The sequence below is a fragment of the Stenella coeruleoalba genome, assembly GCF_951394435.1.
Source record: "Stenella coeruleoalba genome assembly, contig: scaffold_118, whole genome shotgun sequence".
In the NCBI taxonomy this organism is placed as follows: domain Eukaryota; kingdom Metazoa; phylum Chordata; class Mammalia; order Artiodactyla; family Delphinidae; genus Stenella; species Stenella coeruleoalba.
The window spans coordinates 399,463-412,833 of NW_027646071.1; the positions used below are offsets into that span (position 1 = coordinate 399,463).

At 44.2% G+C, this 13,371-nt stretch overlaps 1 long non-coding RNA gene across 45 annotated transcripts in view; it reads left to right on the forward strand.

Moving 5' to 3' along the window:
* LOC307181360 overlaps positions 1-13,371 on the forward strand; it is a 968,012-nt gene that overhangs the window by 389,758 nt on the left and 564,883 nt on the right. For 15 of the 45 annotated variants that reach the window (XR_013826546.1, XR_013826547.1, XR_013826567.1 and 12 more), the window contains one exon: positions 6,001-6,086. The exons of 25 other annotated variants lie outside the window; for them this stretch is intronic. This is a non-coding gene — a long non-coding RNA (uncharacterized lncRNA). Of the gene's footprint in view, positions 1-4,421; positions 4,508-6,000; positions 6,087-7,612; positions 7,658-13,371 lie in introns of those variants that run through there. 5 more of the 45 variants (XR_013826556.1, XR_013826557.1, XR_013826564.1 and 2 more) reach the window with 4 other exon arrangements.

Below are 13,371 nucleotides of genomic sequence, written 5' to 3' on the forward strand. Positions count from 1 at the left end.
TACATCCCGCCCATCAGCATAACAACGCTCCCAGTTCTCCATGGCCTGTCCTGCCTTTCTGGATTTTACACTTTTTTCAGATGGCCCTTTGGACCGGGGGGAAGTGAGACTTCATTGTAGTGCAGATTTCCTTTGCAAGCTTGCTTGGTTGGCCAAAAAGGGCGTATGCGTTTTTTCCTGAATATATTCAGGAAAAAACGCATACGCCCTTTTTGGCCAAGTGCATCATTGTGGACGTTCTGCCTCTTTTCCTATGCTTTCAATGCAATTCCAGTCTACCTCCTGAAATCGGTTTCCTGCAATTCTGCCCCGCTTTCAAGTCCTCTTGGCAGCCTTACTTCAGTATATTTTTGGACGATAGCTGTCATTTATAACTCTGCAGGTTTGTGAATTACAGTGCCCCTGAGCTCCTTTCTTCAACTCGCTTTCTTGTGTGCTGGCCGCAACACCGCAGGATGGCTTCAGGCCCTAATCTTGTTCCGGCACGGCACGCTGAGCCTTTGGTTAATTCCTCTTCCTGGTGGGAAATGAGAGTTAAATTTGCCCGTCCAGACACCTCCAGCTAGTCTCTCATTGGTTCTCGCTATTCCTGTTCATCTTCCGCAGAAATTGCAAACTGGGGCAAACAGGAGGTTAAACGCACTGACTCTCCAAGTAGGGAGAGTGTTATTAAACATCTGGAATGTTGCACCCGAGTACCAGGGTACGAAAACTGAGACATATTTGAACACGTCTCCCGATCACATGGTTGATCATACTCTAGGTTCCACATGCATGTTTTAGCTGAAGGAAGAATACCTTTAACCTGGGTAGTTGAAACCCGTGGAATGGGTACCATGCAATATGACTTCAAAGGGTCTTCATTTGCTCACCGAACCTCTCCAATCCTATCACTGCTGCGTTTATGCCCCTGTACACATGCTTGATTCTCTTTTGGAGACATAGCAATCCATAGGTTTTAAGATACTTACAAGTCAGGTACATTCTTAGGTGTTTAATATGCGGTGTTGAGTCCATTTCGTTGAGCAAGGAGTAGCTCTTGTCTATTCCATATTTGGCTTAAGGAACTTTATCTGTGCTCATTTCAATCTCTGGTTTTATGCAGCACCCAACTCACCTTTCCCCTTAAGCAAGCATAAGTTGTTTTTCTAAATTTGAGACCCTGTTCTGTTCTGTAATTCAGTTCCTGTGTAGCCAAGTTTACATTCCGTGTATTACTGATATCTTATGATGTTTCTTTTTCTGTGTGACTTACTTCAGTTAGAATCATCATACCTGAATCCACTCATTGTGCTGCTAAGGGCCTGATGACACAGATTTCATTGCTGAGTGATATTGCTTTGTAAGTAAATACCACAACTTCTTTATCCATTTTTCACTTTCTGCGATGTTGAACTTGTACTGTAAACGAGGTTCTTGTAAACAGAGCCGTTCCAAACTTTGGGGTGGCTGTGTCTTTTTGATTTTAATTTCCCTAAGCTATAGGACCATAAGTGGAAGTGCCCTAGGTTCTGTTGCTTTGTTTTTTAGATGTTTCAGGGGAAACACCATACACTTCTCCCGAGTGGTTGTTGGCAATTTACATCCCGCCCATCAGCATAACAAGGCTCCCAGTTCTCCATGGCCTGTCCTGCCTTTCTGGATTTTACACTTTTTTCAGATGGCCCTTTTGACCGGGGGGAAGTGAGACTTCATTGTAGTGCAGATTTCCTTTGCAAGCTTGCTTGGTTGGCCAAAAAGGGCGTATGCGTTTTTTCCTGAATATATTCAGGAAAAAACGCATACGCCCTTTTTGGCCAAGTGCATCATTGTGGACGTTCTGCCTCTTTTCCTATGCTTTCAATGCAATTCCAGTCTACCTCCTGAAATCGGTTTCCTGCAATTCTGCCCCGCTTTCAAGTCCTCTTGGCAGCCTTACTTCAGTCTATTTTTGGACGATAGCTGTCATTTATAACTCTGCAGGTTTGTGAATTACAGTGCCCCTGAGCTCCTTTCTTCAACTCGCTTTCTTGTGACCTGGCCGCAACACCGCAGGATGGCTTCAGGCCCTAATCTGGTTCCGGCACGGCACGCTGAGCCTTTGGTTATTTCCTCTTCATGTTGGGAAATGATAGTTAAATTTGCCCGTCCAGACACCTCCAGCTAGTCTCTCATTGGTTCTCGCTATTCCTGTTCATCTTCCGCAGAAATTGCAAACTGGGCCAAACAGGAGGTTAAAGGCGCTGACTCTCCAAGTGGGGAGAGTGTTAGTAAAGCGTCTGGAATGTTGTACCCGAGTACCAGGGGAGGAAAACTGAGACATATTTGAACACGTCTCCCGTTCACATGGTTGATCATACTTGGGTTCCACATGCATGTTTTAGCTGAAGGAAGAATACCTTAAACCTGGAGAGTTGAGACCCGTGAAATGGGTACCATGCAATATGACTTCAAAGGGTCTTCATTTGCTCACTGAACCTCTCCAATCCTATCACTGCTGCGTTTATGCCCCTGTACACATGCTTGATTCTCTTTCAGAGACATAGCAATCCATAGGTTTTACGATACTTACTAGTCAGGTACATTCTTAGGCGTTTAATATGCGGTGTTGAGTCCATTTCGTTGAGCAAGGAGTAGCTCTTGTCTATTCCATATTTGGCTTAAGGAACTTTATCTGTGCTCATTTCAATCTCTGGTTTTATGCAGCACCCCAACTCACCTTTCCCCTTAAGCAAGCATAAGTTGGTTTTCTAAATTTGAGAACCTGTTCTGTTTTGGAATTCAGTTCCTGTGTAGCCAAGTTTACATTCCGTGTATTAGTGATATCTTATGATGTTTCTTTTTCTGTGTGACTTATTTCAGTTAGAATCATCGTACCTGAATCTACTCATTATGCTGCTACGGGCCTGATGACATAGATTTCATTGCTGAGTGATACTGCATTGTACGTAAGTACCACAAGTTCTTTATCCATTTTTCACTTTCTGCGATGTTGAACTTGTACTGTAAACGAGGTTCTTGTAAACAGAGCCGTTCCAAACTTTGGGGTGGCTGTGCCTTTTTGATTTTAATTTCCCTAAGCTATAGGACCATAAGTGGAAGTGCCCTAGGCTCTGTTGCTTTGTTTTTTAGATGTTTCAGGAAACACCATACACTTCTCCCGAGTGTCTGTTGGCAATTTACATCCCGCCCATCAGCATAACAAGGCTCCCAGTTCTCAATGGCCTGTCCTGCCTTTCTGGATTTTACACTTTTTTCAGATGGCCCTTTTGACCAGGGGGAAGTGAGACTTCATTGTAGTGCAGATTTCCTTTGCAAGCTTGCTTGGTTGGCCAAAAAGGGCGTATGCGTTTTTTCCTGAATATATTCAGGAAAAAACGCATACGCCCTTTTTGGCCAAGTGCATCATTGTGGACGTTCTGCCTCTTTTCCTATGCTTTCAATGCAATCCCAGTCTACCTCCTGAAATCGGTTTCCTGCAATTCTGCCCCGCTTTCAAGTCCTCTTGGCAGCCTTACTTCAGTCTATTTTTGGACGATAGCTGTCATTTATAACTCTGCAGGTTTGTGAATTACAGTGCCCCTGAGCTCCTTTCTTCAACTCGCTTTCTTGTGACCTGGCCGCAACACCGCAGGATGGCTTCAGGCCCTAATCTGGTTCCGGCCCGGCATGCTGAGCCTTTGGTTAATTCCTCTTCCTGGTGGGAAATGAGAGTTAAATTTGCCCGTCCAGACACCTCCAGCTAGCCTCTCATTGGTTCTCGCTATTCCTGTTCATCTTCCGCAGAAATTGCAAACTGGGCCAAACAGGAGGTTAAAGGGACTGACTCTCCAAGTGGGGAGAGTGTTAGTAAAGCGCCTGGAATGTTGCACCCGAGTACCAGGGTACGAAAACTGAGACATATTTGAACACGTCTCCCGATCACATGGTTGATCATACTCTGGGTTCCACATGCATGTTTTAGCTGAAGGAAGAATACCTTAAACCTGGGTAGTTGAAACCCGTGGAATGGGTACCATGCAATATGACTTCAAAGGGTCTTCATTTGCTCACCGAACCTCTCCAATCCTATCACTGCTGCGTTTATGCCCCTGTACACATGCTTGATTCTCTTTTGGAGACATAGCAATCCATAGGTTTTAAGATACTTACAAGTCAGGTACATTCTTTGGCGTTTAATATGCGGTGTTGAGTCCATTTTGTTGAGCAAGGAGTAGCTCTTGTCTATTCCATATTTGGCTTAAGGAACTTTATCTGTGCTCATTTCAATCTCTGGTTTTATGCAGCACCCCAACTCACCTTTACCCTTAAGCAAGCATAAGTTGTTTTTCTAAATTTGAGTCCCTGTTCTGTTCTGTAATTCAGTTCCTGTGTAGCCAAGTTTACATTCCGTGTATTACTGATATCTTATGATGTTTCTTTTTCTGTGTGACTTACTTCAGTTAGAATCATCATACCTGAATCCACTCATTGTGCTGTTAAGGGCCTGATGACACAGATTTCATTGCTGAGTGATATTGCTTTGTAAGTAAATACCACAACTTCTTTATCCATTTTTCACTTTCTGCGATGTTGAACTTGTACTGTAAACGAGGTTCTTGTAAACAGAGCCGTTCCAAACTTTGGGGTGGCTGTGTCTTTTTGATTTTAATTTCCCTAAGCTATAGGACCATAAGTGGAAGTGCCCTAGGCTCTGTTGCTTTGTTTTTTAGATGTTTCAGGAAACACCATACACTTCTCCCGAGTGGTTGTTGGTAATTTACATCCCGCCCATCAGCATAACAAGGCTCCCAGTTCTCCATGGCCTGTCCTGCCTTTCTGGATTTTACACTTTTTTCAGATGGCCCTTTTGACCGGGGGTAAGTGAGACTTCATTGTAGTGCAGATTTCCTTTGCAAGCTTGCTTGGTTGGCCAAAAAGGGCGTATGCGTTTTTTCCTGAATATATTCAGGAAAAAACGCATACGCCCTTTTTGGCCAAGTGCATCATTGTGGACGTTCTGCCTCTTTTCCTATGCTTTCAATGCAATTCCAGTCTACCTCCTGAAATCGGTTTCCTGCAATTCTGCCCCGCTTTCAAGTCCTCTTGGCAGCCTTACTTCAGTATATTTTTGGACGATAGCTGTCATTTATAACTCTGCAGGTTTGTGAATTACAGTGCCCCTGAGCTCCTTTCTTCAACTCGCTTTCTTTTGAGCTGGCCGCAACACCGCAGGATGGCTTCAGGCCCTAATCTGGTTCCGGTACGGCACGCTGAGCCTTTGGTTATTTCCTCTTCCTGGTGGGAAATGAGAGTTAAATTTGCCCGTCCAGACACCTCCAGCTAGCCTCTCATTGGTTCTCGCTATTCCTGTTCATCTTCCGCAGAAATTGCAAACTGGGCCAAACAGGAGGTTAAAGGCGCTGACTCTCCAAGTGGGGAGAGTGTTAGTAAAGCGTCTGGAATGTTGCACCCGAGTACCAGGGGAGGAAAACTGAGACATATTTGAACACGTCTCCCGTTCACATGGTTGATCATACTTGGGTTCCACATGCATGTTTTAGCTGAAGGAAGAATACCTTAAACCTGGAGAGTTGAGACCCGTGAAATGGGTACCATGCAATATGACTTCAAAGGGTCTTCATTTGCTCACTGAACCTCTCCAATCCTATCACTGCTGCGTTTATGCCCCTGTACACATGCTTGATTCTCTTTCAGAGACATAGCAATCCATAGGTTTTACGATACTTACTAGTCAGGTACATTCTTAGGCGTTTAATATGCGGTGTTGAGTCCATTTCGTTGAGCAAGGAGTAGCTCTTGTCTATTCCATATTTGGCTTAAGGAACTTTATCTGTGCTCATTTCAATCTCTGGTTTTATGCAGCACCCCAACTCACCTTTCCCCTTAAGCAAGCATAAGTTGGTTTTCTAAATTTGAGACCCTGTTCTGTTTTGGAATTCAGTTCCTGTGTAGCCAAGTTTACATTCCGTGTATTAGTGATATCTTATGATGTTTCTTTTTCTGTGTGACTTATTTCAGTTAGAATCATCGTACCTGAATCTACTCATTATGCTGCTACGTGCCTGATGACATAGATTTCATTGCTGAGTGATACTGCATTGTACGTAAGTACCACAAGTTCTTTATCCATTTTTCACTTTCTGCGATGTTGAACTTGTACTGTAAACGAGGTTCTTGTAAACAGAGCCGTTCCAAACTTTGGGGTGGCTGTGTCTTTTTGATTTTAATTTCCCTAAGCTATAGGACCATAAGTGGAAGTGCCCTAGGCTCTGTTGCTTTGTTTTTTAGATGTTTCAGGAAACACCATACACTTCTCCCGAGTGGTTGTTGGCAATTTACATCCCGCCCATCAGCATAACAAGGCTCCCAGTTCTCCATGGCCTGTCCTGCCTTTCTGGATTTTACACTTTTTTCAGATGGCCCGTTTGACCGGGGGGAAGTGAGACTTCATTGTAGTGCAGATTTCCTTTGCAAGCTTGCTTGGTTGGCCAAAAAGGGCGTATGCGTTTTTTCCTGAGGAAAAAACGCATACGCCCTTTTTGGCCAAGTGCATCATTGTGGACGTTCTGCCTCTTTTCCTATGCTTTCAATGCAATTCCAGTCTACCTCCTGAAATCGGTTTCCTGCAATTCTGCCCCGCTTTCAAGTCCTCTTGGCAGCCTTACTTCAGTCTATTTTTGGACTATAGCTGTCATTTATAACTCTGCAGGTTTGTGAATTACAGTGCCCCTGAGCTCCTTTCTTCAACTCGCTTTCTTGTGACCTGGCCGCAACACCGCAGGATGGCTTCAGGCCCTAATCTGGTTCCGGCACGGCACGCTGAGCCTTTGGTTATTTCCTCTTCCTGGTGGGAAATGAGAGTTAAATTTGCCCATCCAGACACCTCCAGCTAGTCTCTCATTGGTTCTCGCTATTCCTGTTCATCTTCCGCAGAAATTGCAAACTGGGCCAAACAGGAGGTTAAAGGCGCTGACTCTCCAAGTGGGGAGAGTGTTAGTAAAGCGTCTGGAATGTTGCACCCGAGTACCAGGGGAGGAAAACTGAGACATATTTGAACACGTCTCCCGTTCACATGGTTGATCATACTTGGGTTCCACATGCATGTTTTAGCTGAAGGAAGAATACCTTAAACCTGGAGAGTTAAGACCCGTGTAATGGGTACCATGCAATATGACTTCAAAGGGTCTTCATTTGCTCACCGAACCTCTCCAATCCTATCACTGCTGCGTTTATGCCCCTGTACACATGCTTGATTCTCTTTTGGAGACATAGCAATCCATAGGTTTTTAAGATACTTACTAGTCAGGTACATTCTTAGGCGTTTAATATGCGGTGTTGAGTCCATTTCGTTGAGCAAGGAGTAGCTCTTGTCTATTCCATATTTGACTTAAGGAACTTTATCTGTGCTCATTTCAATCTCTGGTTTTATGCAGCACCCCAACTCACCTTTACCCTTAAGCAAGCATAAGTTGGTTTTCTAAATTTGAGACCCTGTTCTGTTCTGTAATTCAGTTCCTGTGTAGCCAAGTTTACATTCCGTGTATTACTGATATCTTATGATGTTTCTTTTTCTGTGTGACTTACTTCAGTTAGAATCATCATACCTGAATCCACTCATTGTGCTGCTAAGGGCCTGATGACACAGATTTCATTGCTTAGTGATATTGCTTTGTAAGTAAATACCACAACTTCTTTATCCATTTTTCACTTTCTGCGATGTTGAACTTGTACTGTAAACAAGGTTGTTGTAAACAGAGCCGTTCCAAACTTTGGGGTGGCTGTGTCTTTTTGAGTTTAATTTCCCTAAGCTATAGGACCATAAGTGGAAGTGCCCTAGGTTCTGTTGCTTTGTTTTTTAGATGTTTCAGGAAACACCATACACTTCTCCCGAGTGCTTGTTGGCAATTTACATCCCGCCCATCAGCATAACAAGGCTCCCAGTTCTCCATGGCCTGTCCTGCCTTTCTGGATTTTACACTTTTTTCAGATGGCCCTTTTGACCGGGGGGAAGTGAGACTTCATTGTAGTGCAGATTTCCTTTGCAAGCTTGCTTGGTTGGCCAAAAAGGGCGTATGCGTTTTTTCCTGAATATATTCAGGAAAAAACGCATACGCCCTTTTTGGCCAAGTGCATCATTGTGGACGTTCTGCCTCTTTTCCTATGCTTTCAATGCAATTCCAGTCTACCTCCTGAAATCGGTTTCTTGCAATTCTGCCCCGCTTTCAAGTCCTCTTGGCAGCCTTACTTCAGTCTATTTTTGGACGATAGCTGTCATTTATAACTCTGCAGGTTTGTGAATTACAGTGCCCCTGAGCTCCTTTCTTCAACTCGCTTTCTTTTGAGCTGGCCGCAACACCGCAGGATGGCTTCAGGCCCTAATCTGGTTCCGGTATGGCACGCTGAGCCTTTGGTTATTTCCTCTTCCTGGTGGGAAATGAGAGTTAAATTTGCCCGTCCAGACACCTCCAGCTAGCCTCTCATTGGTTCTCGCTATTCCTGTTCATCTTCCGCAGAAATTGCAAACTGGGCCAAACAGGAGGTTAAAGGCGCTGACTCTCCAAGTGGGGAGAGTGTTAGTAAAGCGTCTGGAATGTTGCACCCGAGTACCAGGGGAGGAAAACTGAGACATATTTGAACACGTCTCCCGATCACATGGTTGATCATACTCTGGGTTCCACATGCATGTTTTAGCTGAAGGAAGAATACCTAAAACCTGGGTAGTTGAAACCCGTGGAATGGGTACCATGCAATATGACTTCAAAGGGTCTTCATTTGCTCACCGAACCTCTCCAATCCTATCACTGCTGCGTTTATGCCCCTGTACACATGCTTGATTCTCTTTCGGAGACATAGCAATCCATAGGTTTTAAGATACTTACTAGTCAGGTACATTCTTAGGCGTTTAATATGCGGTGTTGAGTCCATTTCGTTGAGCAAGGAGTAGCTCTTGTCTATTCCATATTTGGCTTAAGGAACTTTATCTGTGCTCATTTCAATCTCTGGTTTTATGCAGCACCCCAACTCACCTTTCCCCTTAAGCAAGCATAAGTTGGTTTTCTAAATTTGAGACCCTGTTCTGTTTTGGAATTCAGTTCCTGTGTAGCCAAGTTTACATTCCGTGTATTACTGATATCTTATGATGTTTCTTTTTCTGTGTGACTTATTTCAGTTAGAATCATCGTACCTGAATCTACTCATTATGCTGCTACGGGCCTGATGACATAGATTTCATTGCTGAGTGATACTGCATTGTACGTAAGTACCACAAGTTCTTTATCCATTTTTCACTTTCTGTGATGTTGAACTTGTACTGTAAACGAGGTTCTTGTAAAGAGAGCCGTTCCAAACTTTGGGGTGGCTGTGTCTTTTTGATTTTAATTTCCCTAAGCTATAGGACCATAAGTGGAAGTGCCCTAGGCTCTGTTGCTTTGTTTTTTAGATGTTTCAGGAAACACCATACACTTCTCCCGAGTGGTTGTTGGCAATTTACATCCCGCCCATCAGCATAACAAGGCTCCCAGTTCTCCATGGCCTGTCCTGCCTTTCTGGATTTTACACTTTTTTCAGATGGCCCTTTTGACCGGGGGGAAGTGAGACTTCATTGTAGTGCAGATTTCCTTTGCAAGCTTGCTTGGTTGGCCAAAAAGGGCGTATGCGTTTTTTCCTGAGGAAAAAACGCATACGCCCTTTTTGGCCAAGTGCATCATTGTGGACGTTCTGCCTCTTTTCCTATGCTTTCAATGCAATTCCAGTCTACCTCCTGAAATCGGTTTCCTGCAATTCTGCCCCGCTTTCAAGTCCTCTTGGCAGCCTTACTTCAGTCTATTTTTGGACGATAGCTGTCATTTATAACTCTGCAGGTTTGTGAATTACAGTGCCCCTGAGCTCCTTTCTTCAACTCGCTTTCTTGTGACCTGGCCGCAACACCGCAGGATGGCTTCAGGCCCTAATCTGGTTCCGGCACGACACGCTGAGCCTTTGGTTATTTCCTCTTCCTGGTGGGAAATGAGAGTTAAATTTGCCCATCCAGACACCTCCAGCTAGTCTCTCATTGGTTCTCGCTATTCCTGTTCATCTTCCGCAGAAATTGCAAACTGGGCCAAACAGGAGGTTAAAGGCGCTGACTCTCCAAGTGGGGAGAGTGTTAGTAAAGCGTCTGGAATGTTGCACCCGAGTACCAGGGGAGGAAAACTGAGACATATTTGAACACGTCTCCCGTTCACATGGTTGATCATACTTGGGTTCCACATGCATGTTTTAGCTGAAGGAAGAATACCTAAAACCTGGGTAGTTGAAACCCGTGGAATGGGTACCATGCAATATGACTTCAAAGGGTCTTCATTTGCTCACCGAACCTCTCCAATCCTATCACTGCTGCGTTTATGCCCCTGTACACATGCTTGATTCTCTTTCGGAGACATAGCAATCCATAGGTTTTAAGATACTTACTAGTCAGGTACATTCTTAGGCGTTTAATATGCGGTGTTGAGTCCATTTCGTTGAGCAAGGAGTAGCTCTTGTCTATTCCATATTTGGCTTAAGGAACTTTATCTGTGCTCATTTCAATCTCTGGTTTTATGCAGCACCCCAACTCACCTTTCCCCTTAAGCAAGCATAAGTTGGTTTTCTAAATTTGAGACCCTGTTCTGTTTTGGAATTCAGTTCCTGTGTAGCCAAGTTTACATTCCGTGTATTACTGATATCTTATGATGTTTCTTTTTCTGTGTGACTTATTTCAGTTAGAATCATCGTACCTGAATCTACTCATTATGCTGCTACGGGCCTGATGACATAGATTTCATTGCTGAGTGATACTGCATTGTACGTAAGTACCACAAGTTCTTTATCCATTTTTCACTTTCTGCGATGTTGAACTTGTACTGTAAACGAGGTTCTTGTAAACAGAGCCGTTCCAAACTTTGGGGTGGCTGTGTCTTTTTGATTTTAATTTCCCTAAGCTATAGGACCATAAGTGGAAGTGCCCTAGGCTCTGTTGCTTTGTTTTTTAGATGTTTCAGGAAACACCATACACTTCTCCCGAGTGGTTGTTGGCAATTTACATCCCGCCCATCAGCATAACAAGGCTCCCAGTTCTCCATGGCCTGTCCTGCCTTTCTGGATTTTACACTTTTTTCAGATGGCCCTTTTGACCGGGGGGAAGTGAGACTTCATTGTAGTGCAGATTTCCTTTGCAAGCTTGCTTGGTTGGCCAAAAAGGGCGTATGCGTTTTTTCCTGAGGAAAAAACGCATACGCCCTTTTTGGCCAAGTGCATCATTGTGGACGTTCTGCCTCTTTTCCTATGCTTTCAATGCAATTCCAGTCTACCTCCTGAAATCGGTTTCCTGCAATTCTGCCCCGCTTTCAAGTCCTCTTGGCAGCCTTACTTCAGTCTATTTTTGGACGATAGCTGTCATTTATAACTCTGCAGGTTTGTGAATTACAGTGCCCCTGAGCTCCTTTCTTCAACTCGCTTTCTTGTGACCTGGCCGCAACACCGCAGGATGGCTTCAGGCCCTAATCTGGTTCCGGCACGACACGCTGAGCCTTTGGTTATTTCCTCTTCCTGGTGGGAAATGAGAGTTAAATTTGCCCATCCAGACACCTCCAGCTAGTCTCTCATTGGTTCTCGCTATTCCTGTTCATCTTCCGCAGAAATTGCAAACTGGGCCAAACAGGAGGTTAAAGGCGCTGACTCTCCAAGTGGGGAGAGTGTTAGTAAAGCGTCTGGAATGTTGCACCCGAGTACCAGGGGAGGAAAACTGAGACATATTTGAACACGTCTCCCGTTCACATGGTTGATCATACTTGGGTTCCACATGCATGTTTTAGCTGAAGGAAGAATACCTTAAACCTGGAGAGTTAAGACCCGTGTAATGGGTACCATGCAATATGACTTCAAAGGGTCTTCATTTGCTCACCGAACCTCTCCAATCCTATCACTGCTGCGTTTATGCCCCTGTACACATGCTTGATTCTCTTTCGGAGACATAGCAATCCATAGGTTTTAAGATACTTACTAGTCAGGTACATTCTTAGGCGTTTAATATGCGGTGTTGAGTCCATTTCGTTGAGCAAGGAGTAGCTCTTGTCTATTCCATATTTGACTTAAGGAACTTTATCTGTGCTCATTTCAATCTCTGGTTTTATGCAGCACCCCAACTCACCTTTACCCTTAAGCAAGCATAAGTTGGTTTTCTAAATTTGAGACCCTGTTCTGTTCTGTAATTCAGTTCCTGTGTAGCCAAGTTTACATTCCGTGTATTACTGATATCTTATGATGTTTCTTTTTCTGTGTGACTTACTTCAGTTAGAATCATCATACCTGAATCCACTCATTGTGCTGCTAAGGGCCTGATGACACAGATTTCATTGCTGAGTGATATTGCTTTGTAAGTAAATACCACAACTTCTTTATCCATTTTTCACTTTCTGCGATGTTGAACTTGTACTGTAAACAAGGTTGTTGTAAACAGAGCCGTTCCAAACTTTGGGGTGGCTGTGTCTTTTTGAGTTTAATTTCCCTAAGCTATAGGACCATAAGTGGAAGTGCCCTAGGTTCTGTTGCTTTGTTTTTTAGATGTTTCAGGAAACACCATACACTTCTCCCGAGTGGTTGTTGGCAATTTACATCCCGCCCATCAGCATAACAAGGCTCCCAGTTCTCCATGGCCTGTCCTGCCTTTCTGGATTTTACACTTTTTTCAGATGGCCCTTTTGACCGGGGGGAAGTGAGACTTCATTGTAGTGCAGATTTCCTTTGCAAGCTTGCTTGGTTGGCCAAAAAGGGCGTATGCGTTTTTTCCTGAATATATTCAGGAAAAAACGCATACGCCCTTTTTGGCCAAGTGCATCATTGTGGACGTTCTGCCTCTTTTCCTATGCTTTCAATGCAATTCCAGTCTACCTCCTGAAATCGGTTTCCTGCAATTCTGCCCCGCTTTCAAGTCCTCTTGGCAGCCTTACTTCAGTCTATTTTTGGACGATAGCTGTCATTTATAACTCTGCAGGTTTGTGAATTACAGTGCCCCTGAGCTCCTTTCTTCAACTCGCTTTCTTTTGAGCTGGCCGCAACACCGCAGGATGGCTTCAGGCCCTAATCTGGTTCCGGCACGGCATGCTGAGCCTTTGGTTAATTCCTCTTCCTGGTGGGAAATGAGAGTTAAATTTGCCCGTCCAGACACCTCCAGCTAGCCTCTCATTGGTTCTCGCTATTCCTGTTCATCTTCCGCAGAAATTGCAAACTGGGCCAAACAGGAGGTTAAAGGCGCTGACTCTCCAAGTGGGGAGAGTGTTAGTAAAGCGTCTGGAATGTTGCACCCGAGTACCAGGGGAGGAAAACTGAGACATATTTGAACACGTCTCCCGTTCACATGGTTGATCATACTCT